Raw genomic sequence first — 26,592 nt, forward strand, 5'->3', positions numbered from 1 at the left:
ATTTACATCACGCCCACCAGCATAACAAGGCTCCCAGTTCTCCATGGCCTGTCCTGCCTTTCTGGATTTTACACATATTTCAGATGGCCCTTTTGACCGGGGGGCAGTGAGACTTCATTGTAGTGCAGATTTCCTTTGCAAGCTTTCTTGGTTGGCCAAAAAGGGCGTATGCGTTTTTTCCTGAATATATTCAGGAAAAAACGCATACGCCCTTTTTGGCCAAGTGCATCATTGTGGACGTTCTGCCTCTTTTCCTATGCTTTACATGCAATTCCTGTCTACCTCCTGAAATCGGTTTCCTGCAATTCTGCCCCGCTTTCAAATCCTCTTGGCAGCCTTACTTCAAAATATTTTTGGACGATAGCTGTCATTTATAACTCTGCAGGTTTGTGAATTACAGTGCCCCTGAGCTCCTTTCTTCAACTCGCTTTCTTGTGAGCTGGCTGCAACATCAAAGGATTGCTTCTGGTCCTAGTGTGGATCCGGCACGGCACGCAGAGCCTTTGGTTAATTCCTCTTCCTGGTGGGAAATGAGAGTTAAATTTGCCCGTCCAGACACCTCCAGGTAGTTTCTCATTGGTTCTCCCTATTCCTGAACATTTTCCGCAGAAATTGCAAACTGGGCCATACAGGAGGTTAAAGGCACTGACTCTCCAAGTGGGGAGAGTGTTAGTAAAGCGTCTGGAGTGTTGCACCCAAGTACCAGGGGAAGAAAACTGAGACACATTTGAACACGTTTCCCGATCACACGGTGGATCATACTCTGTGTTCCACATGCATGTTTTAGCTGAAGGAAGAATCCCTTAAACCTGGAGAGTTGAGACCCATGGAATGGGTACCATGCAATATGACTTCAAAGGGTCTGCATTTGCTCACCGAACCTCACCAATACTATCACTGCTGCGTTTATGCCGCTGTACACACGCTTGATTCTCTTTCGGAGACATATAAATCCGTAGGTTTTAATATTCTTACTAGTCAGGTATATTCTTAGGGGTTTAATATGGGGTGTTGAGTCCACTTCGTTCAGCAAGGAGTAGCTCTTGTCTATTGCATATTTGGCTTATGGAACGGTATCTGTGCTAATTTCAATCTCTGGTTTCATGCAGCACCCCAACTCACCTTTCCCCTTAAGCAAGCATAAGTTGGTTTTCTACATTTGACACCCTGTTCTGTTTTGTAATTCAGTTCCTGTGTAGCCAAGTTTACATTCCGTGTATTGGTGATATCTTATGATGTTTCTTTTTCTGTGTGACTTATTTCACTTAGAATCATCGTACCTGAATCCACTCATTATGCTTCTACGTGCCTGATGGCATAGATTTCATTGCTGAGTGATATTGCATTGTACGTAAGTACCACAACTTCTTTATCCATTTTTCGCTTTCTGTGATATTGAACTTGTACCATAAACGAGGTTCTTGTAAACAGAGCCGTCCCAAACTTTGGGGTGGCTGTGTCTTTTTGATTTTAATTTCCCTAAGCTATAGGACCATAAGTGGAAGTGCCCTAGGCTCTGTTGCTTTGTTTTTTAGATGTTTCAGGAAACACCATACACTTCTCCAGAGTGGCTGTTGGCAATTTACATCCCGACCATCAGCATAACAAGGCTCCCAGTTCTCCATGGCCTGCCCTGCCTTTCTGGATTTTACACATTTTTCAGATGGCCCTTTTGACTGGGCGGCAGTGAGACTTCATTGTAGTGCAGATTTCCTTTGCAAGCTTGCTTGGTTGGCCAAAAAGGGCGTATGCGTTTTTTCCTGAATATATTCAGGAAAAAACGCATACGCCCTTTTTGGCCAAGTGCATCGTTGTGGACGTTCTGCCTCTTTTCCTATGCTTTACATGCAATTCCCGTCTACCTCCTGAAATCGGTTTCGTGCAATTCTGCACCACTTTCAAGTCCTCTTGGCAGCCTTACTTCAATATATTTTTGGACGATAGCTGTCATTTATAACTCTGCAGGTTTGTGAATTACAGTGCCCCTGAGCTCCTTTCTTCAACTCGCTTTTTTGTGAGCTGGCCGCAACACCGCTGGATTGCTTCAGGCCCTAGTGTGGATCCGGCTTGGCACGCTGAGCCTTTGGTTAATTCCTCTTCCTGGTGGGAAATGAGAGTTAAATTTGCCCGTCCAGACACCTCCAGCTAGTTTATCATTGGTTCCCCCTATTCCTGTACATTTTCCGCAGAAATTGCAAACTGGGCCATACAGGAGGTTAAAGGCACTGACTCTCCAAGTGGAGAGAGTGTTAGTAAAGCGTCTGGAGTGTTGCACCCGAGTACCAGGGGACGAAAACTGAGACACATTTGAAGACGTTTCCTGATCACACGGTGGATCATACTCTGTGTTCCACATGCATGTTTTAGCTGAAGGAAGAATCCCTTAAACTTGGAGAGTTGAGACCCATGGAATGGGTACCATGCAATATGACTTCAAAGGGTCTGCATTTGCTCACCGAACCTCACCAATCCTATCACTGCTGCGTTTATGCTGCTGTACACACGCTTGATTCTCTTTCGGAGACATATAAATCCGTAGGTTTTAATATTCTTACTAGTCAGGTATATTCTTAGGCATATAATATGGGGTGTTGAGTCCACTTCGTTGAGCAAGGAGTAGCTCTTGTCTATTACATATTTGGCTTATGGAACGGTATCTGTGCTAATTTCAATCTCTGATTTCATGCAGCACCCCAACTTACCTTTCCCCTCAAGCAAGCATAAGTTGGTTTTCTACATTTAAGACCCTGTTCTGTTTTGTAATTCAGTTCTTGTGTAGCCAAGTTTACCTTCCGTGTAGTAGTGATATCTTATGGTGTTTCTTTTTCTGTGTGACTTATTTCACTTAGAATCATCATACCTGAATCCACTCATTATGCTGCTACGGGCCTGATGACATAGATTTCATTGCTGAGTGATATTGCATTGTACGTAAGTACCACAATTTCTGTATCCATTTTTCGCTTTCTGTGATATTGAACTTGTACCGTAAATGAGGTTCTTGTAAACAGAGCCGTCCCAAAGTTTGGGGAGGCTGTGTCTTTTTTATTTTAATTTCCCTAAGCTATAGGACCATAAGTGGAAGTGCCCTAGGCTCTGTTGCTTTGTTTTTTAGATGTTTCAGGAAACACCATACACTTCTCCAGAGTGGCTGTTGGCAATTTACATCCCGCCCATCAGCATAACAAGGCTCCCAGTTCTCCATGCCCTGTCCTGCCTTTCTGGATATTACACTTTTTTCAGATGGCCCTTTTGACGGGGGGGCAGTGAGACTTCATTGTAGTGTAGATTTCCTTTGCAAGCCTGCTTGGTTGGCCAAAAAGGGCGTATGCGTTTTTTCCTGAATATATTCAGGAAAGAACACATACGCCCTTTTTGGCCAAGTGCATCATTGTGGACGTTCTGCCTCTTTTCCTATGCTTTACATGCAATTCCCGTCTACCTCCTGAAATCGGTTTCCTGCAATTCTGCCCCGCTTTCAAGTCCTCTTGGCAGCCTTACTTCAATATATTTTTGGACGATAGCTGTCATTTATAACTCTGCAGGTTTGTGAATTACAGTGCCCCTGATCTCCTTTCTTCAACTCGCTTTCTTGTGAGCTGGCCGCAACACCACAGGATTGCTTCAGGCCCTAGTGTGGTTCCGGCACGGCATGCTGAGCTTTTGGTTAATTCCTCTTTCTGGTGGGAAATGAGAGTTAAATTTGCCCGTCCAGACACCTCCAGCTAGTTTCTCATTGGTTCTCCCTATTCCTGTACATTTTCCGCAGAAATTGCAAACTGGGCCATACAGGAGGTTAAAGGCACTGACTCTCCAAGTGGGGAGAGTGTTAGTAAAGCGTCTGGAGTGTTGCACCCGAGTACCAGGGGACGAAAACTGAGACACATTTGAACACGTTTCCTGATCACACGGTGGATCATACTCTGTGTTCCACATGCATGTTTTAGCTGAAGGAAGAATCCCTTAAACCTGGAGAGTTGAGACCCATGAAATGGGTACCATGCAATATGACTTCAAAGGGTCTGCATTTGCTCACCGAACCTCACCAATACTATCACTGCTGGGTTTATGCCACTATACACATGCTTGATTCTCTTTCGGAGACATATATATCCATAGGTTTTAAGATTCTTATTAGTCAGGTATATTGTTAGGCATTTAATATGGGGTGTTGAGTCCACTTCGTTGAGCAAGGAGTAGCTCTTGTCTATTACATATTTGGCTTATGGAACGGTATCTGTGCTAATTTCAATCTCTTGTTGTATGCAGGACCCCAACTCACCTTTCCCCTTAAGCAAGCATAAGTTGGTTTTCTACATTTGACACCCTGTTCTGTTTTGTAATTCAGTTCCTGTGTAGCCAAGTTTACATTCCGTGTAATAGTGATATCTTATCATGTTTCTTTTTCTGTGTGACTTATTTCACTTAGAATCATTGTACCTGAATCCACTCATTATGCTGCTACGGGCCTGATGACATAGATTTCATTGCTGAGTGATATTGCATTGTACGTAAGTACCACAACTTCTTTATACATTTTTCGCTTTCTGTGATATTGAACTTGTACCATAAACGAGGTTCTTGTAAACAGAGCCATCCCAAACATTGGGGTGGCTGTGTCTTTTTGATTTTAATTTCCCTAAGCTATAGGACCATAAGTGGAAGTGCCCTAGGCTCTGTTGCTTTGTTTTTTGGATGTTTCAGGAAACACTATACACTTCTCCAGAGTGGCTGCTGGCAATTTACATCCCGCCCATCAGCATAACAAGGCTCCCAGTTCTCCATGGCCTGTCCTGCCTTTCTGGATTTTACACTTTTTTCAGATGGCCCTTTTGACCGGGGGGCTGTGAGACTTCATTGTAGTGCAGATTTCCTTTGCAAGCTTTCTTGGTTGGCCAAAAAGGGCGTATGCGTTTTTTCCTGAATATATTCAGGAAAAAACGCATACGCCCTTTTTGGCCAAGTGCATCATTGTGGACGTTCTGCCTCTTTTCCTATGCTTTACATGCAATTCCTGTCTGCCTCCTGAAATCGGTTTCCTGCAATTCTGCTCCGCTTTCAACTCCTCTTGGCTGCCTTACTTCAATATATTTTTGGAAGATAGCTGTCATTTATAACTCTGCAGGTTTGTGAATTACAGTGCCCCTGAGCTCCTTTCTTCAACTCGCTTTCTTGTAAGCTGGCTGCAACACCAAAGGATTGCTTCTGGTCCTAGTGTGGATCCGGCACGGCACGCTGAGCCTTTGGTTAATTCCTCTTCCTGGTGGGAAATGAGAGTTAAATTTGCCCGTCCAGACACCTCCAGCTAGTTTCTCATTGGTTCTCCCTATTCCTGAACATTTTCCGCAGAAATTGCAAACTGGGCCATACAGGAGGTTAAAGGCACTGACTCTCCAAGTGGGGAGAGTGTTAGTAAAGCGTCTGGAGTGTTGCACCCGAGTACCAGGGGACGAAAACTGAGACACATTTGAACACGTTTCCCGATCACACGGTGGATCATACTCTGTGTTCCACATGCATGTTTTAGCTGAAGGAAGAATCCCTTAAACCTGGAGAGTTGAGACCCATGGAATGGGTACCATGCAATATGACTTCAAAGGGTCTGCATTTGCTCACCGAACCTCACCAATCCTATCACTGCTGCGTTTATGCCGCTGTACACACGCTTGATTCTCTTTCGGAGACATAAATTCAAAGGTTTTAAGATTCTTACTAGTCAGGTATATTCTTAGGCGTTTAATATGGGGTGTTGAGTCCACTTCGTTGAGCAAGGAGTAGCTCTTGTCTATTACATATTTGGCTTATGGAACGGTATCTGTGCTAATTTCAATCTCTGGTTTTATGCAGCACCCCAACTCACCCTTCCCCTTAAGCAAGCCTAAGTTGGTTTTCCACATTTGACACTCTGTTCTGTTTTGTAATTCAGTTCTTGTGTAGCCAAGTTTACATTCCATGTATTAGTGATATCTTATGATGTTTCTTTTTCTGTGTGACTTATTTCACTTAGAATCATCGTACCTGAATCCATTCATTATGCTGCTACGGGCCTGATGACATAGATTTCATTGCTGACTGATATTGCATTGTACGTAAGTACCACAACTTCTTTATCCATTTTTCGCTTTCTGTGATATTGAACTTGTACCGTAAACGAGGTTCTTGCAAACAGAGCCGTCCCAAACTTTAGGGTGGCTGTGTCTTTTTGATTTTAATTTCCCTAAGCTATAGGACCATAAGTGGAAGTGCCCTAGGCTCTGTTGCTTTGTTTTTTGGATGTTTCAGGAAACACCATACACTTCTCCAGAGTGGCTGTTGGCAATTTACATCACGCCCATCAGCATAACAAGGCTCCCAGTTCTCCATGGCCTGTCCTGCCTTTCTGGATTTTACACTTTTTTCAGATGGCCCTTTTGACCGGGGGGCAGTGAGACTTCATTGTAGTGCAGATTTCCTTTGCAAGCTTTCTTGGTTGGCCAAAAAGGGCGTATGCGTTTTTTCCTGAATATATTCAGGAAAAAACGCATACGCCCTTTTTGGCCAAGTGCATCATTGTGGCCGTTCTGCCTCTTTTCCTATGCTTTACATACAATTCCAGTCTACCTCCTGAAATCGGTTTCCTGCAATTCTGCCACGCTTTCAACTCCTCTTGGCAGCCTTACTTCAATATATTTTTGGAAGATACCTGTCATTTATAACTCTGCAGGTTTGTGAATTACAGTGCCCCTGAGCTCCTTTCTTCAACTCGCTTTCTTGTGAGCTGGCCGCAACACTGCAGGATTGCTTCAGGCCCTAGTTTGGTTCTGGCACGGCATGCTGAACCTTTGGTTAATTCCTCTTCCTGGTGGGAAATGAGAGTTAAATTTGCCCGTCCAGACACCTCGAGCTAGTCTCTCATTGGTTCTCACTATTCCTGTTCATCTTCCACAGAAATTGCAAACTGGGCCAAACAGGAGGTTAAAGGCACTGACTCTCCAAGTGGGGAGAGTGTTAGTAAAGCGTCTGGAGTGTTGCACCCTAGTACCAGGGGACTAAAACTGAGACACATTTGAACACATTTCCCGATCACATGGTGGATCATACTCTTGGTTCCACATGGATGTTTTAGCTGAAGGAAGAATCCATTAGACCTAGAGAGTTGAGACTGATGTAATGGGTACCATGCAATATGACTTCAAAGGGTCTGCATTTGCTCACCGAACCTCACCAATCCTATCACTGCTGCGTTTATGCCGCTGTACACACGCTTGATTCTCTTTCGGAGACATATAAATCCATAGGTTTTAAGATTCTTACTAGTCAGGTATATTCTTAGGCGTTTAATATGGGGTGTTGAGTCCACTTCCTTGAGTAAGGAGTAGCTCTTGTCTATTACATATTTGGCTTATGGAACGGTATCTGTGCTAATTTCAATCTCTGGTTTTATGCAGCACCCCAACTCACCTTTCCCCTTAAGCAAGCATAAGTTGGTTTTCTACATTTGAGACCCTGTTTTGCTTTGTAATTCAGTTCCTGTGTAGCCAAGTTTACATTCCATGTATTAGTGATACCTTATGATGTTTCTTTTTCTGTGTGACTTATTTCACTTAGAATCATCGTACCTGAATCCAGTCATTATGCTGCTACAGGCCTGATGACATAGATTTCATTGCTGAGTGATATTGCATTGTACGTAAGTACCACAACTTCTTTATCCATTTTTCGCTTTCTGTGATATTGAACTTGTACCGTAAACGAGGTTCTTGTAAACAGAGCCGTCCCAAACTTGGGGTGGCTGTGTCTTTTTGATTTTAATTTCCCTAAGCTATAGGACCATAAGTGGAAGTTCCCTAGGCTCTGTTGCTTTGTTTTTTGGATGTTTCAGGAAACACCATACACTTCTCCAGAGTGGCTGCTGGCAATTTACATCCCGCCCATCAGCATAACAAGGCTCCCAGTTCTCCATGGCCTGTCCTGCCTTTCTGGATTTTACACTTTTTTCAGATGGCCCTTTTGACCGGGGGGCAGTGAGACTTCATTGTAGTGCAGATTTCCTTTGCAAGCTTGCTTGGTTGGCCAAAAAGGGCGTATGCGTTTTTTCCTGAATATATTCAGGAAAGAAAGCATACGCCCTTTTTGGCCAAGTGCATCATTGTGGACGTTCTGCCTCTTTTCCTATGCTTTACATGCAATTCCAGTCTACCTCCTGAAATCGGTTTCCTGCAATTCTGCCCCGCTTTCAAGTCCTCTTGGCAGCCTTACTTCAATATATTTTTGGACGATAAGTGTCATTTATAACTCTGTAGGGTTGTGAATTACAGTGTCCCTGAGCTCCTTTCTTCAACTCGCTTTTTTGTGAGCTGGCCGCAACACCGCAGGATTGCTTCAGACCCTAGTGTGGTTCCGGCATGGCACGCTGAGCCTTTGGTTAATTCCTCTTCCTGGTGGGAAATGAGAGTTAAATTTGCCCTTCCAGACACCTCCAGCTAGTCTCTCCTTGGTTCTCCATCTTCCTGTTCATCTTCCACAGAAATTACAAACTGGGCCAAACAGGAGGTTAAAGGCACTGACTCTCCAAGTGGGGAGAGTGTTAGTAAAGCATCTGGAATGTTGCACCCGAGTACCAGGGACGAAAACGAGACACATTTGAACACGTTTCCCGATCACACGGTGGATCATACTCTGGGTTCCACATGCATGTTTTAGCTGAAGGAAAAATCCCTTAAACCTGGAGAGTTGAGACCCATGGAATGGGTACCATGCAATATGACTTCAAAGGGTCTGCATTTGCTCACCTAACCTCACCAATCCTATCACTGCTGCGTTTATGCCACTGTACACACGCTTGATTCTCTTTCGGAGACATATAAATCCGTAGGTTTTAAGATTATTTCTAGTCAGGTATATTCTTAGGCGTTTAATATGGGGTGTTGAGTCCACTTCGTTCAGCAAGGAGTAGCTCTAGTCTCTTGCATATTTGGCTTATAGAACAGTATCTGTGCTAATTTCAATCTCTGGTTTCATGCAGCACCCCAACTCACCTTTCCCCTTAAGCAAGCATAAGTTGGTTTTCTACATTTGACACCCTGTTCTGTTTTGTAATTCAGTTCCTGTGTAGCCAAGTTTACATTCCGTGTAGTAGTGATATCTTATGATGTTTCTTTTTCTGTGTGACTTATTTCACTTAGACTCATCATACCTGCATCCACTCATTATGCTGCTACGGGCCTGATGACATAGATTTCATTGCTGAGTGATATTGCATTGTACGTAAGTACCACAACTTCTTTATCCATTTTTTGCTTTCTGTGATATTGAACTTGTACCGTAAACGAGGTTCTTGTAAACAGAGCCATCCCAAACTTTGGGGTGACCGTGTCTTTTTGATTTTAATTTCCCTAAGCTATGGGACCATAAGTGGAAGTGCCCTAGGCTCTGTTGCTTTGTTTTTAGATGTTTCAGGAAACACCATACACTTCTCCAGAGTGGCTGTTGGCAATTTACATCACGACCACCAGCATAACAAGGCTCCCAGTTCTCCATGGCCTGTCCTGCCTTTCTGGATTTTACACTTTTTTCAGATGGCCCTTTTGACCGGGGGGCAGTGAGACTTCATTGTAGTGCAGATTTCCTTTGCAAGCTTGCTTGGTTGGCCAAAAAGGGCGTATGCGGTTTTTCCTGAATATATTCAGGAAAAAATGCATACGCCCTTTTTGGCCAAGTGCATCATTGTGGACGTTCTGCCTCTTTTCCTATGCTTTACATGCAATTCCAGTGTACCTCCTGAAATCGATTTCCTGCAATTCTGCCCCGCTTTCAAGTCCTCTTGGCAGCCTTACTTCAATATATTTTTGGACGATAGCTGTCATTTATAACTCTGCAGGTTTGTGAATTACAGTGCCCCTGAGCTCGTTTCTTCAACTCGCTTTCTTGTGAGCTGGCCGCAACACCGCAGGATTGCTTCAAGCCCTAGTGTAGTTCCGGCACGGCACGCTGAGCCTTTGGTTAATTCCTCTTCCTGGTGGGAAATGAGAGTTAAATTTGCCCGTCCAGACACCCCCAGCTAGTCTCTCATTGGTTCTCCCTATTCCTGTACATTTTCCGCAGAAATTGCAAACTGGGCCAAACAGGAGGTTAAAGGCACTGACTCTCCAAGTGGGGAGAGTGTTAGTAAAGCGTCTGGAGTTTGCACCCGAGTACCAGGGGACGAAAACTGAGACACATTTGAACACGTTTCCCGATCACACGGTGGATCATACTCTGGGTTCCACATGCATGTTTTAGCTGAAGGAAGAATCCCTTAAACCTGGAGAGTTGAGACCCATGGAATGGGTACCATGCAATATGACTTCAAAGGGTCTGCATTTGCTCACCGAACCTCACCAATCCTATCACTGCTGCGTTTATGCTGCTGTACACACGCTTGATTGTCTTTCGGAGACATATAAATCCGTAGGTTTTAAGATTATTTCTAGTCAGATATATTCTTAGGCGTTTAATATGAGGTGTTGAGTCCACTTCGTTGAGCAAGGAGTAGCTCTTGTCTATTACATATTTGGCTTATGGAACGGTATCTGTGCTAATTTCAATCTCTGGTTTCATGCAGCACCCCAACTCACCTTTCCCCTTAAGCTAGCGTAAGTTGGTTTTCTACATTTGAGACCCTGTTCTGTTTTGTAATTCAGTTCCTGTGTAGCCAAGTTTACATTCCGTGTAGTAGTGATATCTTATGATGTTTCTTTTTCTGTGTGACTTATTTCACTTACAATCATCGTATCTTAATCCACTCATTATGCTGCTACGGGCCTGATGACATAGATTTCATTGCTGAGTGATATTGCATTGTACGTAAGTACCACAACTTCTTTATCCATTTTTCGCTTTCTGTGATATTGAACTTGTACCGTAAACAAGGTTCTTGTAAACAGAGCCGTCCCAAACTTTGGGGTGGCTGTGTCTTTTTGATTTTAATTTCCCTAAGCTATAGGACCATAAGTGGAAGTGCCCTAGGCTCTGTTGCTTTGTTTTTTAGATGTTTCAGGAAACAGCATACACTTCTCCAGAGTGGCTGTTGGCAATTTACATCCCGCCCATCAGCATAACACGGCTCCCAATTCTCCATGTCCTGTCTTGCCTTTCTGGATTTTACACTTTTTTCAGATGGCCCTTTTGACCGGGGGGCAGTGAGACTTCATTGTAGTGCAGATTTCCTTTGCAAGCTTGCTTGGTTGGCCAAAAATGGCGTATGCGGTTTTTCCTGAATATATTCAGGAAAAAACGCATACGCCCTTTTTGGCCAAGTGCATCATTGTGGACGTTCTGGCTCTTTTCCTATGCTTTACATGCAATTACCGTCTACCTCCTGAAATCGGTTTCCTGCAATTCTGCCCCGCTTTCAAGTCCTCTTGGCAGCCTTACTTCAATATATTTTTGGACGATAGCTGTCATTTATAACTCTGCAGGTTTGTGAATTACAGTGCCCCTGAGCTCGTTTCTTCAACTCCCTTTGTTGTGAGCTGGCCCCAACACCGCAGGATTGCTTCAAGCCCTAGTGTAGTTCCGGCACGGCACGCTGAGCCTTTGGTTAATTCCTCTTCCTGGTGGGAAATGAGAGTTAAATTTGCCCGTCCAGACACCTCCAGCTAGTCTCTCTTTCGTTCTCCCTATTCCTGTTCATTTTCCACAGAAATTACAAACTGGGCCAAACAGGAGGTTAAAGGCACTGACTCTCCAAGTGGGGAGAGTGTTAGTAAAGCGTCTGGAATGTTGCACCCGAGTACCAGGGGACGAAAACTGAGACACATTTGAACACGTTTCCCGATCACACGGTGGATCATACTCTGTGTTCCACATGCATGTTTTAGCTGAAGGAAGAATCCCTTAAACCTGGAGAGTTGAGACCCATGGAATGGGTACCATGCAATATGACTTCAAAGGGTCTGCATTTGCTCACCGAACCTCACCAATCCTATCACTGCTGCGTTTATGCCGCTGTACACACGCTTGATTCTCTTTCGGAGACATATAAATCCGTAGGTTTTAAGATTATTTCTAGTCAGGTATATTCTTAGGCGTTTAATATGGGGTGTTGAGTCCACTTCGTTGAGCAAGGAGTAGCTCTTGTCTATTGCATATTTGGCTTATGGAACGGTATCTGTGCTAATTTCAATCTCTGGTTTCATGCAGCACCCCAACTCACCTTTCCCCTTAAGCAAGCATAAGTTGGTTTTCTACATTTGAGACCCTGTTCTGTTTTGTAATTCAGTTCCTATGTAGCCAAGTTTACATTCCGTGTATTGGTGATATCTTATGATGTTTCTTTTTCTGTGTGACTTATTTCACTTAGAATCATCGTACCTGAATCCACTCATTATGCTGCTACGGGCCTGATGACATAGATTTCATTGCTGAGTGATATTGCATTGTACGTAAGTACCACAAATTCTTTATCCATTTTTCGCTTTCTGTGATATTGAACTTGTACCGTAAACGAGGTTCTTGTAAACAGAGCTGTCCCAAACTTTGGGGTGACCGTGTCTTTTTGATTTTAATTTCCCTAAACTATAGGACCATAAGTGGAAGTGTCCTAGGCTCTGTTGCTTTGTTTTTTAGATGTTTCAGGAAACACCATACACTTCTCCAGAGTGGCTGTTGGCAATTTACATCACGCCCACCAGCATAACAAGGCTCCCAGTTCTCCATGGCCTGTCCTGCCTTTCTGGATTTTACACATATTTCAGATGGCCCTTTTGACCGGGGGGCAGTGAGACTTCATTGTAGTGCAGATTTCCTTTGCAAGCTTGCTTGGTTGGCCAAAAAGGGCGTATGCGTTTTTTCCTGAATATATTCAGGAAAGAAAGCATACGCCCTTTTTGGCCAAGTGCATCATTGTGGACGTTCTGCCTCTTTTCCTATGCTTTACATGCAATTCCTGTCTACCTCCTGAAATCGGTTTCCTGCAATTCTGCCCCGCTTTCAAGTCCTCTTGGCAGCCTTACTTCAATATATTTTTGGACGATAGCTGTCATTTATAACTCTGCATGTTTGTGAATTACAGTGCCCCTGATCTCCTTTCTTCAACTCGCTTTTTTGTGAGCTGGCCGCAACACCGCAGGATTGCTTCAGGCCCTAGTGTGGATCCGGCACGGCACGCTGAGCCTTTGGTTAATTCCTCTTCCTGGTGGGAAATGAGAGTTAAATTTGCCCGTCCAGACACCTCCAGCTAGTTTATCATTGGTTCTCCCTATTCCTGTACATTTTCCGCAGAAATTGCAAACTGGGCCATACAGGAGGTTAAAGGCACTGACTCTCCAAGTGGAGAGAGTGTTAGTAAAGCGTCTGGAGTGTTGCACCCTAGTACCAGGGGACTAAAACTGAGACACATTTGAAGACGTTTCCTGATCACATGGTGGATCATACTCTGTGTTCCACATGCATGTTTTAGCTGAAGGAAGAATCCCTTAAACCTGGAGAGTTGAGACCCATGGAATGGGTACCATGCAATATGACTTCAAAGGGTCTGCATTTGCTCACCGAACCTCACCAATACTATCACTGCTGCGTTTATGCCACTGTACACACGCTTGATTCTCTTTCGGAGACATATAAATCCATAGGTTTTAAGATTCTTACTAGTCAGGTATATTGTTAGGCGTTTAATATGGGGTGTTGAGTCCACTTCGTTGACCAAGGAGTAGCTCTTGTCTATTACATATTTGGCTTATGGAACGGTATCTGTGCTAATTTCAATCTCTGGTTTCATGCAGCACCCCAACTCACCTTTCCCCTTAAGCAAGCATAAGTTGGTTTTCTACATTTGACACCCTGTTCTGTTTTGTAATTCAGTTCCTTTGTAGCCAAGTTTACATTCCGTGTAATAGTGATATCTTATGATGTTTCTTTTTCTGTGTGACTTATTTCACTTAGAATCATTGTACCTAAATCCACTCATTATGCTGCTACGGGCCTGATGACATAGATTTCATTGCTGAGTGATATTGCATTGTACGTAAGTACCACAACTTCTTTATACATTTTTCGCTTTCTGTGATATTGAACTTGTACCGTAAACGAGGTTCTTGTAAACAGAGCCATCCCAAACTTTGGGGTGGCTGTGTCTTTTTGATTTTAATTTCCCTAAGCTATAGGACCATAAGTGGAAGTGCCCTAGGCTCTGTTGATTTGTTTTTTAGATGTTTCAGGAAACACCATACACTTCTCCAGAGTGGCTGTTGGCAATTTACATCCCGCCCATCAGCATAACAAGGCTCCCAGTTCTCCATGGCCTGCCCTGCCTTTCTGGATTTTACACATTTTTCAGATGGCCCTTTTGACTGGGCGGCAGTGAGACTTCATTGTAGTGCAGATTTCCTTTGCAAGCTTGCTTGGTTGGCCAAAAAGGGCGTATGCGTTTTTTCCTGAATATATTCAGGAAAAAACGCATACGCCCTTTTTGGCCAAGTGCATCGTTGTGGACGTTCTGCCTCTTTTCCTATGCTTTACATGCAATTCCAGTCTACCTCCTGAAATCGGTTTCGTGCAATTCTGCACCACTTTCAAGTCCTCTTGGCAGCCTTACTTCAATATATTTTTGGACGATAGCTGTCATTTATAACTCTGCAGGTTTGTGAATTACAGTGCCCCTGAGCTCCTTTCTTCAACTCGCTTTTTTGTGAGCTGGCCGCAACACCGCTGGATTGCTTCAGGCCCTAGTGTGGATCCGGCACGGCACGCTGAGCCTTTGGTTAATTCCTCTTCCTGGTGGGAAATGAGAGTTAAATTTGCCCGTCCAGACACCTCCAGCTAGTTTATCATTGGTTCTCCCTATTCCTGTACATTTTCCGCAGAAATTGCAAACTGGGCCATACAGGAGGTTAAAGGCACTGACTCTCCAAGTGGAGAGAGTGTTAGTAAAGCGTCTGGAGTGTTGCACCCGAGTACCAGGGGACGAAAACTGAGACACATTTGAAGACGTTTCCTGATCACACGGTGGATCATACTCTGTGTTCCACATGCATGTTTTAGCTGAAGGAAGAATCCCTTAAACTTGGAGAGTTGAGACCCATGGAATGGGTACCATGCAATATGACTTCAAAGGGTCTGCATTTGCTCACCGAACCTCACCAATCCTATCACTGCTGCGTTTATGCTGCTGTACACACGCTTGATTCTCTTTCGGAGACATATAAATCCGTAGGTTTTAATATTCTTACTAGTCAGGTATATTCTTAGGCATATAATATGGGGTGTTGAGTCCACTTCGTTGAGCAAGGAGTAGCTCTTGTCTATTACATATTTGGCTTATGGAACGGTATCTGTGCTAATTTCAATCTCTGGTTTCATGCAGCACCCCAACTTACCTTTCCCCTCAAGCAAGCATAAGTTGGTTTTCTACATTTGAGACCCTGTTCTGTTTTGTAATTCAGTTCTTGTGTAGCCAAGTTTACCTTCCGTGTAGTAGTGATATCTTATGGTGTTTCTTTTTCTGTGTGACTTATTTCACTTAGAATCATCATACCTGAATCCACTCATTATGCTGCTACGGGCCTGATGACATAGATTTCATTGCTGAGTGATATTGCATTGTACGTAAGTACCACAATTTCTGTATCCATTTTTCGCTTTCTGTGATATTGAACTTGTACCGTAAATGAGGTTCTTGTAAACAGAGCCGTCCCAAAGTTTGGGGAGGCTGTGTCTTTTTTATTTTAATTTCCTTAAGCTATAGGACCATAAGTGGAAGTGCCCTAGGCTCTGTTGCTTTGTTTTTTAGATGTTTCAGGAAACACCATACACTTCTCCAGAGTGGCTGTTGGCAATTTACATCCCGCCCATCAGCATAACAAGGCTCCCAGTTCTCCATGCCCTGTCCTGCCTTTCTGGATATTACACTTTTTTCAGATGGCCCTTTTGACGGGGGGGCAGTGAGACTTCATTGTAGTTTAGATTTCCTTTGCAAGCCTGCTTGGTTGGCCAAAAAGGGCGTATGCGTTTTTTCCTGAATATATTCAGGAAAGAACGCATACGCCCTTTTTGGCCAAGTGCATCATTGTGGACGTTCTGCCTCTTTTCCTATGCTTTACATGCAATTCCCGTCTACCTCCTGAAATCGGTTTCCTGCAATTCTGCCCCGCTTTCAAGTCCTCTTGGTAGCCTTACTTCAATATATTTTTGGACGATAGCTGTCATTTATAACTCTGCAGGTTTGTGAATTACAGTGCCCCTGATCTCCTTTCTTCAACTCGCTTTCTTGTGAGCTGGCCGCAACACCACAGGATTGCTTCAGGCCCTAGTGTGGTTCCGGCACGGCATGCTGAGCCTTTGGTTAATTCCTCTTTCTGGTGGGAAATGAGAGTTAAATTTGCCCGTCCAGACACCTCCAGCTAGTTTCTCATTGGTTCTCCCTATTCCTGTACATTTTCCGCAGAAATTGCAAACTGGGCCATACAGGAGGTTAAAGGCACTGACTCTCCAAGTGGAGAGAGTGTTAGTAAAGCGTCTGGAGTGTTGCACCCGAGTACCAGGGGACGAAAACTGAGACACATTTGAACACGTTTCCTGATCACACGGTGGATCATACTCTGTGTTCCACATGCATGTTTTAGCTGAAGGAAGAATCCCTTAAACCTGGAGAGTTGAGACCCATGAAATGGGTACCATGCAATATGACTTCAAAGGGTCTGCATTTGCTCACCGAACCTCACCAATACTATCACTGCTGCGTTTATGCCACTATACACACGCTTGATTCTCTTTCGTGGACATATATATCCATAGGTTTTAAGATTCTTATTAGTCAGGTATATTGTTAGGCGTTTAATATGGGGTGTTGAGTCCACTTCGTTGAGCAAGGAGTAGCTCTTGTCTATTACATATTTGGCTTATGGAACGGTATCTGTGCTAATTTCAATCTCTTGTTGTATGCAGCACCCCAACTCACCTTTCCCCTTAAGCAAGCATAAGTTGGTTTTCTACATTTGACACCCTGTTCTGTTTTGTAATTCAGTTCCTGTGTAGCCAAGTTTACATTCCGTGTAATAGTGATATCTTATGATGTTTCTTTTTCTGTGTGACTTATTTCACTTAGAATCATTGTACCTGAATCCACTCATTATGCTGCTACGGGCCTGATGACGTAGATTTCATTGCTGAGTGATATTGCATTGTACGTAAGTACCACAACTTCTTTATACATTTTTCGCTTTCTGTGATATTGAACTTGTACCGTAAACGAGGTTCTTGTAAACAGAGCCATCCCAAACATTGGGGTGGCTGTGTCTTTTTGATTTTAATTTCCCTAAGCTATAGGACCATAAGTGGAAGTGCCCTAGGCTCTGTTGCTTTGTTTTTTGGATGTTTCAGGAAACACTATACACTTCTCCAGAGTGGCTGCTGGCAATTTACATCCCGCCCATCAGCATAAATAGGCTCCCAGTTCTCCATGGCCTGTCCTGCCTTTCTGGATTTTAAACTTTTTTCAGATGGCCCTTTTGACCGGGGGGCTGTGAGACTTCATTGTAGTGCAGATTTCCTTTGCAAGCTTTCTTGGTTGGCCAAAAAGGGCGTATGCGTTTTTTCCTGAATATATTCAGGAAAAAACGCATACGCCCTTTTTGGCCAAGTGCATCATTGTGGACGTTCTGCCTCTTTTCCTATGCTTTACATGCAATTCCTGTCTGCCTCCTGAAATCGGTTTCCTGCAATTCTGCTCCGCTTTCAACTCCTCTTGGCTGCCTTACTTCAATATATTTTTGGAAGATAGCTGTCATTTATAACTCTGCAGGTTTGTGAATTACAGTGCCCCTGAGCTCCTTTCTTCAACTCGCTTTCTTGTAAGCTGGCTGCAACACCAAAGGATTGCTTCTGGACCTAGTGTGGTTCCGGCATGGCACGCTGAGCCTTTGGTTAATTCCTCTTCCTGGTGGGAAATGAGAGTTAAATTTGCCCTTCCAGACACCTCCAGCTAGTCTCTCCTTGGTTCTCCATCTTCCTGTTCATCTTCCACAGAAATTACAAACTGGGCCAAACAGGAGGTTAAAGGCACTGACTCTCCAAGTGGGGAGAGTGTTAGTAAAGCATCTGGAATGTTGCACCCGAGTACCAGGGACGAAAACGAGACACATTTGAACACGTTTCCCGATCACACGGTGGATCATACTCTGGGTTCCACATGCATGTTTTAGCTGAAGGAAAAATCCCTTAAACCTGGAGAGTTGAGACCCATGGAATGGGTACCATGCAATATGACTTCAAAGGGTCTGAATTTGCTCACCTAACCTCACCAATCCTATCACTGCTGCGTTTATGCCACTGTACACACGCTTGATTCTCTTTCGTAGACATATAAATCCGTAGGTTTTAAGATTATTTCTAGTCAGGTATATTCTTAGGCGTTTAATATGGGGTGTTGAGTCCACTTCGTTCAGCAAGGAGTAGCTCTAGTCTCTTGCATATTTGGCTTATAGAACAGTATCTGTGCTAATTTCAATCTCTGGTTTCATGCAGCACCCCAACTCACCTTTCCCCTTAAGCAAGCATAAGTTGGTTTTCTACATTTGACACCCTGTTCTGTTTTGTAATTCAGTTCCTGTGTAGCCAAGTTTACATTCCGTGTAGTAGTGATATCTTATGATGTTTCTTTTTCTGTGTGACTTATTTCACTTAGACTCATCATACCTGCATCCACTCATTATGCTGCTACGGGCCTGATGACATAGATTTCATTGCTGAGTGATATTGCATTGTACGTAAGTACCACAACTTCTTTATGCATTTTTTGCTTTCTGTGATATTGAACTTGTACCGTAAACGAGGTTCTTGTAAACAGAGCCATCCCAAACTTTGGGGTGACCGTGTCTTTTTGATTTTAATTTCCCGAAGCTATGGGACCATAAGTGGAAGTGCCCTAGGCTCTGTTGCTTTGTTTTTTAGATGTTTCAGGAAACAGCATACACTTCTCCAGAGTGGCTGTTGGCAATTTACATCACGACCACCAGCATAACAAGGCTCCCAGTTCTCCATGGCCTGTCCTGCCTTTCTGGATTTTACACTTTTTTCAGATGGCCCTTTTGACCGGGGGGCAGTGAGACTTCATTGTAGTGCAGATTTCCTTTGCAAGCTTGCTTGGTTGGCCAAAAAGGGCGTATGCGTTTTTTCCTGAATATATTCAGGAAAAAATGCATACGCCCTTTTTGGCCAAGTGCATCATTGTGGACGTTCTGCCTCTTTTCCTATGCTTTACATGCAATTCCAGTGTACCTCCTGAAATCGATTTCCTGCAATTCTGCCCCGCTTTCAAGTCCTCTTGGCAGCCTTACTTCAATATATTTTTGGACGATAGCTGTCATTTATAACTCTGCAGGTTTGTGAATTACAGTGCCCCTGAGCTCGTTTCTTCAACTCGCTTTCTTGTGAGCTGGCCCCAACACCGCAGGATTGCTTCAAGCCCTAGTGTAGTTCCGGCACGGCACGCTGAGCCTTTGGTTAATTCCTCTTCCTGGTGGGAAATGAGAGTTAAATTTGCCCGTCCAGACACCTCCAGCTAGTCTCTCTTTCGTTCTCCCTATTCCTGTTCATTTTCCACAGAAATTACAAACTGGGCCAAACAGGAGGTTAAAGGCACTGACTCTCCAAGTGGGGAGAGTGTTAGTAAAGCATCTGGAATGTTGCACCCGAGTACCAGGGACGAAAACGAGACACATTTGAACACGTTTCCCGATCACACGGTGGATCATACTCTGGGTTCCACATGCATGTTTTAGCTGAAGGAAGAATCCCTTAAACCTGGAGAGTTGAGACCCATGGAATGGGTACCATGCAATATGACTTCAAAGGGTCTGCATTTGCTCACCGAACCTCACCAATCCTATCACTGCTGCATTTATGCCGCTGTACACACGCTTGATTGTCTTTCGGAGACATATAAATCCGTAGGTTTTAAGATTATTTCTAGTCAGGTATATTCTTAGGCGTTTAATATGGGGTGTTGAGTCCACTTCGTTCAGCAAGGAGTAGCTCTTGTCTATTGCATATTTGGCTTATGGAACGGTATCTGTGCTAATTTCAATCTCTGGTTTCATGCAGCACCCCAACTCACCTTTCCCCTTAAGCAAGCATAAGTTGGTTTTCTACATTTGAGACCCTGTTCTGTTTTGTAATTCAGTTCCTGTGTAGCCAAGTTTACATTCCGTGTAGTAGTGATATCTTATGATGTTTCTTTTTCTGTGTGACTTATTTCACTTAGACTCATCAAACCTGCATCCACTCATTATGCTGCTATGGGCCTGATGACATAGATTTCATTGCTGAGTGATATTGCATTGTACGTAAGTACCACAACTTCTTTATCCATTTTTTGCTTTCTGTGATATTGAACTTGTACCGTAAACGAGGTTCTTGTAAACAGAGCCGTCCCAAACTTTGGGGTGGCTGTGTCTTTTTGATTTTAATTTCCCTAAACTATAGGACCATAAGTGTAAGTGCCCTAGGCTCTGTTGCTTTGTTTTTTAGATGTTTCAGGAAACACCATACACTTCTCCAGAGTGGCTGTTGGCAATTTACATCACGCCCACCAGCATAACAAGGCTCCCAGTTCTCCATGGCCTGTCCTGCCTTTCTGGATTTTACACATATTTCAGATGGCCCTTTTGACCGGGGGGCAGTGAGACTTCATTGTAGTGCAGATTTCCTTTGCAAGCTTGCTTGGTTGGCCAAAAAGTGCGTATGCGTTTTTTCCTGAATATATTCAGGAAAAAACGCATACGCCCTTTTTGGCCAAGTGCATCATTGTGGACGTTCTGCCTCTTTTCCTATGCTTTACATGCAATTCCTGTCTACCTCCTGAAATCGGTTTCCTGCAATTCTGCCCCGCTTTCAAGTCCTCTTGGCAGCCTTACTGCAATATATTTTTGGACGATAGCTGTCATTTATAACTCTGCAGGTTTGTGAATTACAGTGCCCCTGAGCTCCTTTCTTCAACTCGCTTTCTTGTGAGCTGGCCGCAACACCGTAGGATTGCTTCAGGCCCTAGTGTGGTTCCGGCACGGCATGCTGAGCCTTTGGTTAATTCCTCTTTCTGGTGGGAAATGAGAGTTAAATTTGCCTGTCCAGACACCTCCAGCTAGTTTCTCATTGGTTCTCCCTATTCCTGTACATTTTCCGCAGAAATTGCAAACTGGGCCATACAGGAGGTTAAAGGCACTGACTCTCCAAGTGGGCAGAGTGTTAGTAAAGCGTCTGGAATGTTGCACCCGAGTACCAGGGGACGAAAACTGAGACACATTTGAACACGTTTCCCGATCACACGGTGGATCATACTCTGTGTTCCACATGCATGTTTTAGCTGAAGGAAGAATCCCTTAAACCTGGAGAGTTGAGACCCATGGAATGGGTACCATGCAATATGACTTCAAAGGGTCTGCATTTGCTCACCGAACCTCACCAATCCTATCACTGCTGCGTTTATGCCGCTGTACACACGCTTGATTGTCTTTCGGAGACATATAAATCCGTAGGTTTTAAGATTATTTCTAGTCAGGTATATTCTTAGGCGTTTAATATGGGGTGTTGAGTCCACTTCGTTCAGCAAGGAGTAGCTCTTGTCTATTGCATATTTGGCTTATGGAACAGTATCTGTGCTAATTTCAATCTCTGGTTTCATGCAGCACCCCAACTCACCTTTCCCCTTAAGCAAGCATAAGTTGGTTTTCTACATTTGAGACCCTGTTCTGTTTTGTAATTCAGTTCCTATGTAGCCAAGTTTACATTCCGTGTATTGGTGATATCTTATGATGTTTCTTTTTCTGTGTGACTTATTTCACTTAGAATCATCGTACCTGAATCCACTCATTATGCTGCTACGGGCCTGATGACATAGATTTCATTGCTGAGTGATATTGCATTGTACGTAAGTACCACAAATTCTTTATCCATTTTTCGCTTTCTGTGATATTGAACTTGTACCGTAAACGAGGTTCTTGTAAACAGAGCTGTCCCAAACTTTGGGGTGACCGTGTCTTTTTGATTTTAATTTCCCTAAGCTATAGGACCATAAGTGGAAGTGTCCTAGGCTCTGTTGCTTTGTTTTTTAGATGTTTCAGGAAACACCATACACTTCTCCAGAGTGGCTGTTGGCAATTTACATCACGCCCACCAGCATAACAAGGCTCCCAGTTCTCCATGGCCTGTCCTGCCTTTCTGGATTTTACACATATTTCAGATGGCCCTTTTGACCGGGGGGCAGTGAGACTTCATTGTAGTGCAGATTTCCTTTGCAAGCTTGCTTGGTTGGCCAAAAAGGGCGTATGCGTTTTTTCCTGAATATATTCAGGAAAAAACGCATACGCCCTTTTTGGCCAAGTGCATCATTGTGGACGTTCTGCCTCTTTTCCTATGCTTTACATGCAATTCCTGTCTACCTCCTGAAATCGGTTTCCTGCAATTCTGCCCCGCTTTCAAGTCCTCTTGGCAGCCTTACTTCAATATATTTTTGGACGATAGCTGTCATTTATAACTCTGCAGGTTTGTGAATTACAGTGCCCCTGATCTCCTTTCTTCAACTCGCTTTTTTGTGAGCTGGCCGCAACACCGCTGGATTGCTTCAGGCCCTAGTGTGGATCTGGCACGGCACGCTGAGCCTTTGGTTAATTCCTCTTCCTGGTGGGAAATGAGAGTTAAATTTGCCCGTCCAGACACCTCCAGCTAGTTTATCATTGGTTCTCCCTATTCCTGTACATTTTCCGCAGAAATTGCAAACTGGGCCATACAGGAGGTTAAAGGCACTGACTCTCCAAGTGGAGAGAGTGTTAGTAAAGCGTCTGGAGTGTTGCACCCGAGTACCAGGGGACTAAAACTGAGACACATTTGAAGACGTTTCCTGATCACACGGTGGATCATACTCTGTGTTCCACATGCATGTTTTAGCTGAAGGAAGAATCCCTTAAACCTGGAGAGTTGAGACCCATGGAATGGGTACCATGCAATATGACTTCAAAGGGTCTGCATTTGCTCACCGAACCTCACCAATACTATCACTGCTGCGTTTATGCCACTGTACACACGCTTGATTCTCTTTCGGAGACATATAAATCCGTAGGTTTTAAGATTCTTACTAGTCAGGTATATTGTTAGGCGTTTAATATGGGGTGTTGAGTCCACTTCGTTGACCAAGGAGTAGCTCTTGTCTATTACATATTTGGCTTATGGAACGGTATCTGTGCTAATTTCAATCTCTGGTTTCATGCAGCACCCCAACTCACCTTTCCCCTTAAGCAAGCATAAGTTGGTTTTCTACATTTGACACCCTGTTCTGTTTTGTAATTCAGTTCCTTTGTAGCCAAGTTTACATTCCGTGTAATAGTGATATCTTATGATGTTTCTTTTTCTGTGTGACTTATTTCACTTAGAATCATTGTACCTAAATCCACTCATTATGCTGCTACGGGCCTGATGACATAGATTTCATTGCTGAGTGATATTGCATTGTACGTAAGTACCACAACTTCTTTATACATTTTTCGCTTTCTGTGATATTGAACTTGTACCGTAAACGAGGTTCTTGTAAACAGAGCCATCCCAAACTTTGGGGTGGCTGTGTCTTTTTGATTTTAATTTCCCTAAGCTATAGGACCATAAGTGGAAGTGCCCTAGGCTCTGTTGCTTTGTTTTTTGGATGTTTCAGGAAACACTATACACTTCTCCAGAGTGGCTGCTGGCAATTTACATCCCGCCCATCAGCATAAAAAGGCTCCCAGTTCTCCATGGCCTGTCCTGCCTTTCTGGATTTTACACTTTTTTCAGATGGCCCTTTTGACCGGGGGGCTGTGAGACTTCATTGTAGTGCAGATTTCCTTTGCAAGCTTTCTTGGTTGGCCAAAAAGGGCGTATGCGTTTTTTCCTGAATATATTCAGGAAAAAACGCATACACCCTTTTTGGCCAAGTGCATCATTGTGGACGTTCTGCCTCTTTTCCTATGCTTTACATGCAATTCCTGTCTGCCTCCTGAAATCGGTTTCCTGCAATTCTGCTCCGCTTTCAACTCCTCTTGGCTGCCTTACTTCAATATATTTTTGGAAGATAGCTGTCATTTATAACTCTGCAGGTTTGTGAATTACAGTGCCCCTGAGCTCCTTTCTTCAACTCGCTTTCTTGTGAGCTGGCTGCAACACCAAAGGATTGCTTCTGGTCCTAGTGTGGATCCGGCACGGCACGCTGAGCCTTTGGTTAATTCCTCTTCCTGGTGGGAAATGAGAGTTAAATTTGCCCGTCCAGACACCTCCAGCTAGCTTATCATTGGTTCTCCCTATTCCTGAACATTTTCCGCAGAAATTGCAAACTGGGCCATACAGGAGGTTAAAGGCACTGACTCTCCAAGTGGGGAGAGTGTTAGTAAAGCGTCTGGAGTGTTGCACCCGAGTACCAGGGGACGAAAACTGAGACACATTTGAACACGTTTCCCGATCACACGGTGGATCATACTCTGTGTTCCACATGCATGTTTTAGCTGAAGGAAGAATCCCTTAAACCTGGAGAGTTGAGACCCATGGAATGGGTACCATGCAATATGACTTCAAAGGGTCTGCATTTGCTCACCGAACCTCACCAATCCTATCACTGCTGCGTTTATGCCGCTGTACACACGCTTGATTCTCTTTCGGAGACATAAATTCAAAGGTTTTAAGATTCTTACTAGTCAGGTATATTCTTAGGCGTTTAATATGGGGTGTTGAGTCCACTTCGTTGAGCAAGGAGTAGCTCTTGTCTATTACATATTTGGCTTATGGAACGGTATCTGTGCTAATTTCAATCTCTGGTTTTATGCAGCACCCCAACTCACCCTTCCCCTTAAGCAAGCCTAAGTTGGTTTTCCACATTTGACACTCTGTTCTGTTTTGTAATTCAGTTCTTGTGTAGCCAAGTTTACATTCCATGTATTAGTGATATCTTATGATGTTTCTTTTTCTGTGTGACTTATTTCACTTAGAATCATCGTACCTGAATCCATTCATTATGCTGCTACGGGCCTGATGACATAGATTTCATTGCTGACTGATATTGCATTGTACGTAAGTACCACAACTTCTTTATCCATTTTTCGCTTTCTGTGATATTGAACTTGTACCGTAAACGAGGTTCTTGCAAACAGAGCCGTCCCAAACTTTAGGGTGGCTGTGTCTTTTTGATTTTAATTTCCCTAAGCTATAGGACCATAAGTGGAAGTGCCCTAGGCTCTGTTGCTTTGTTTTTTGGATGTTTCAGGAAACACCATACACTTCTCCAGAGTGGCTGTTGGCAATTTACATCACGCCCATCAGCATAACAAGGCTCCCAGTTCTCCATGGCCTGTCCTGCCTTTCTGGATTTTACACTTTTTTCAGATGGCCCTTTTGACCGGGGGGCAGTGAGACTTCATTGTAGTGCAGATTTCCTTTGCAAGCTTGCTTGGTTGGCCAAAAAGGGCGTATGCGTTTTTTCGGAAAAAACGCATACGCCCTTTTTGGCCAAGTGCATCATTGTGGCCGTTCTGCCTCTTTTCCTATGCTTTACATACAATTCCAGTCTACCTCCTGAAATCGGTTTCCTGCAATTCTGCCACGCTTTCAACTCCTCTTGGCAGCCTTACTTCAATATATTTTTGGAAGATACCTGTCATTTATAACTCTGCAGGTTTGTGAATTACAGTGCCCCTGAGCTCCTTTCTTCAACTCGCTTTCTTGTGAGCTGGCCGCAACACTGCAGGATTGCTTCAGGCCCTAGCTTGGTTCTGGCACGGCATGCTGAACCTTTGGTTAATTCCTCTTCCTGGTGGGAAATGAGAGTTAAATTTGCCCATCCAGACACCTCGAGCTAGTCTCTCATTGGTTCTCACTATTCCTGTTCATCTTCCACAGAAATTGCAAACTGGGCCAAACAGGAGGTTAAAGGCACTGACTCTCCAAGTGGGGAGAGTGTGAGTAAAGCGTCTGGAGTGTTGCACCCTAGTACCAGGGGACTAAAACTGAGACACATTTGAACACATTTCCCGATCACATGGTGGATCATACTCTTGGTTCCACATGGATGTTTTAGCTGAAGGAAGAATCCCTTAGACCTAGAGAGTTGAGACCGATGTAATGGGTACCATGCAATATGACTTCAAAGGGTCTGCATTTGCTCACCGAACCTCACCAATCCTATCACTGCTGCGTTTATGCCGCTGTACACACGCTTGATTCTCTTTCGGAGACATATAAATCCATAGGTTTTAAGATTCTTACTAGTCAGGTATATTCTTAGGCGTTTAATATGGGGTATTGAGTCCACTTCGTTGAGTAAGGAGTAGCTCTTGTCTATTACATATTTGGCTTATGGAACGGTATCTGTGCTAATTTCAATCTCTGGTTTTATGCAGCACCCCAACTCACCTTTCCCCTTAAGCAAGCATAAGTTGGTTTTCTACATTTGAGACCCTGTTTTGCTTTGTAATTCAGTTCCTGTGTAGCCAAGTTTACATTCCATGTATTAGTGATACCTTATGATGTTTCTTTTTCTGTGTGACTTATTTCACTTAGAATCATCGTACCTGAATCCAGTCATTATGCTGCTACAGGCCTGATGACATAGATTTCATTGCTGAGTGA

This window comes from Leucopleurus acutus (assembly GCF_964270905.1).
Source record: "Leucopleurus acutus genome assembly, chromosome: 1".
Taxonomy (NCBI): domain Eukaryota; kingdom Metazoa; phylum Chordata; class Mammalia; order Artiodactyla; family Delphinidae; genus Leucopleurus; species Leucopleurus acutus.